The 2,352-nt window shown below is 52.9% G+C and overlaps 1 pseudogene; it reads right to left on the bottom strand.

The window, feature by feature from the left end:
- Positions 1 to 623: 623 nt before the first annotated feature.
- On the bottom strand, positions 624 to 1,217 carry LOC101663207 (annotated as a pseudogene).
- Between the last annotated feature and the right edge of the window lie 1,135 nt (positions 1,218 to 2,352).

The raw sequence follows: 2,352 nt of genomic DNA, 5'->3' as shown, positions 1-2,352 counted from the left end.
TCCTCCTCCGACACACAAACAATTATGCTTTGTGGTGAAGGCCCCCTATCTCCACATCAAGGAGGGCCACCCAGCTCCTTTCCTTAGAGCCCATTGATTGCAAACGTCAGCCACACCGATGGAAGTCCTGCACAGCAAACCTAAGCTTCTGATTGACCTCACAGCAGGGCCTCACAGCCCAGCTAGGGGACACAGGCAGGCCACCGTCACATCTTCTCTGTCCAAACCTCATTCAGAGGGGAGCACTGTGACCCTCTGTGGGGAGCAGAGCAGCGTGTTAGGGCGGGGTGGGGGTGGGGGAGGGTCACACCACTGGGTGGTCCAGTCTGAATGCAGCCACAACCCAGGACTGTGACTGTAGCCTGGGCCCTAGAGCTCTCTGGGCCTTGCTTCCTCCCCCCTGGGGACAGTGAGGAAGACCATGCCTGCGTGGGAGACCAGCTACCTGGGAGACAAGGTTGGGAACCTCCTGGGAAGCCCAAAGGCAGTTGTGGTGGCCACCATCCTGTCCCTTCCCCTGCCGCCCCCTTCCACAGAGCTCCATCCTCCGTGGGGTAACCGCCACGCTGCTGTTTCTTTTGCAGATAGCCCACTTGCTTAGAGTTTAGCAAATTTTTTTAGTGGGAATAATATCTTATTCTGTCATCTTTGTTTACAACTGAAACTCTGGGAATTCAAAATTAACATCCTTGCCCGTAAGCTTCTTATAAACTCCAGAAAAGGTTTCAACCTTGTGTTCTACATTGTTCTGCTGTGCTTTGTCCAAATGAACCTTTATAAGCCTGCTGCCGTCCAGCTTGACCCGGATTCTCTTGCCCACAGTTCCACTTGGGAAGACCACGTCTTCAAGGATGGCATCGTGCACCGTTGTCAGAGGGCGGCTCCTGGGACACTTTGGCTTATTCTGTGTATGGCTTTTCCGAGTTGGTTTGGGCAGAATTCTCCTCCGAGCAATAAAGACAATGTGCTTTCCACTGAATTTTTTCTCCAGTTCCCGTACTAGCCGGACTTGGATTTTGTGGAAAGATTTCAGTTGAGGAACAGGAACAAAGAATATAATAGCTTTCCGACCACCACCAACTTCTATTCAGCTCCCTTAACTGAGCCTTGAGGTCCGAGTTCATATCCAGCTCAAGAAGAGCCTGAGAAATGCCGGACTCGAATTCATCCAGCTTTTCGCCATTGGGCTTCACGATCTTTGCGCTTGAACTGAACATGGCTTTTCTTGCCAAGCGCCGGCCTAGAAAGAGTTTAACAAATTTTTCAAGAAATGAAACAAAACACAGCTAAACAGCCATTTAGAATCATGACTCCATAATTCAGGAATTCTCCTTCCGATGCAATCTGTTCAGCAATTATGTTGCGACGTGCAAGGGAGAGCATCATGGGTAAGCGCAGCACGCCAATTCCCAGGGGGAGGAGCACAAGCCCACCTTCTCCAGATGGGGCTCTCCTTCCCAGAGATGTCAGCATGGGTCCCCGTTTGGGACTGTAACCTCGGGAAGCCTTGTGAACCCTGGGGAGGGGTCTCCCCAAGCCCAGGCAGGCCCTGGGGAGTGGCCAGGTGAAGGGCAACCAAACCAGGGACTGGGCTTTACATAAATGCAGTTAAAATGGCCACCGGCTTGCTTCTGGGGACAGCCATACCCAGGGGCCCAGGACTTGGGCTGGGTCTTTTTTTCCAGTGGCCTTAGAGATAGCCAGGTTTAAGTTCAGTCCCTGGCCCTGTCATTTCCAGCCATTGCCCTCAGGCAGGCTCTTTAACCTCTCAGATTTCAGCAGCCTTGTCTGTAATCAGGCAACAGGTGGGCCCACCAAGTAGCTAGGAGGCAAGGCTTAGGAAAGAATGCAGGGGCGGTGCTTGGCACAGTCCTGCCCATGGCCCCAGAGCTCAGTCACCCCAGGCAGAGGAGACAGGCTGCTGAGGGAAAGCAGGGCAAAGGGCCCAGAGCTCTGCCCAGGGACCAGTGGAGGCTTACTGTAGGGATGGCATCTGAGCTGGGCCTTGGGTGGGCACTGGATTGCAGTAAGGGAGGGGAGTGGGCATGAGAAACCCAGTTCTGAGGCTACCTGGAAGGGCTGTTGTAAGGGTTAGCCATGTGTGGGGTTCCTCCCACAGGGCGGCTTATACATGGGGAGTGCTCAGTACACATTCTCCTTTTCACGGGGCTCAGCACACTTAGTAGGTGTCTTGGGCTGGGTTCTCTAGAGACAAAAAACCGTGGAAGTTGTTGTATGCCATGTGAGTAGAAAGAAGCTTACTTGAAGAAAATGGCTCACACAGTTGGAGAAGCAGGCAAGTTCCAAGCCCAGGGGGTCAAGTGTTAAGCTAGAGCATAACTCCCCAAACTT

The sequence above is a fragment of the Echinops telfairi genome, unplaced genomic scaffold, assembly GCF_000313985.2.
Source record: "Echinops telfairi isolate 266 unplaced genomic scaffold, ASM31398v2 ScPeMD7_7457;HRSCAF=8495, whole genome shotgun sequence".
NCBI lineage: Eukaryota > Metazoa > Chordata > Mammalia > Afrosoricida > Tenrecidae > Echinops > Echinops telfairi.
Note: the sequence above shows the minus strand (reverse complement) of the source record. Positions and strands in the feature narration are given on the sequence as shown.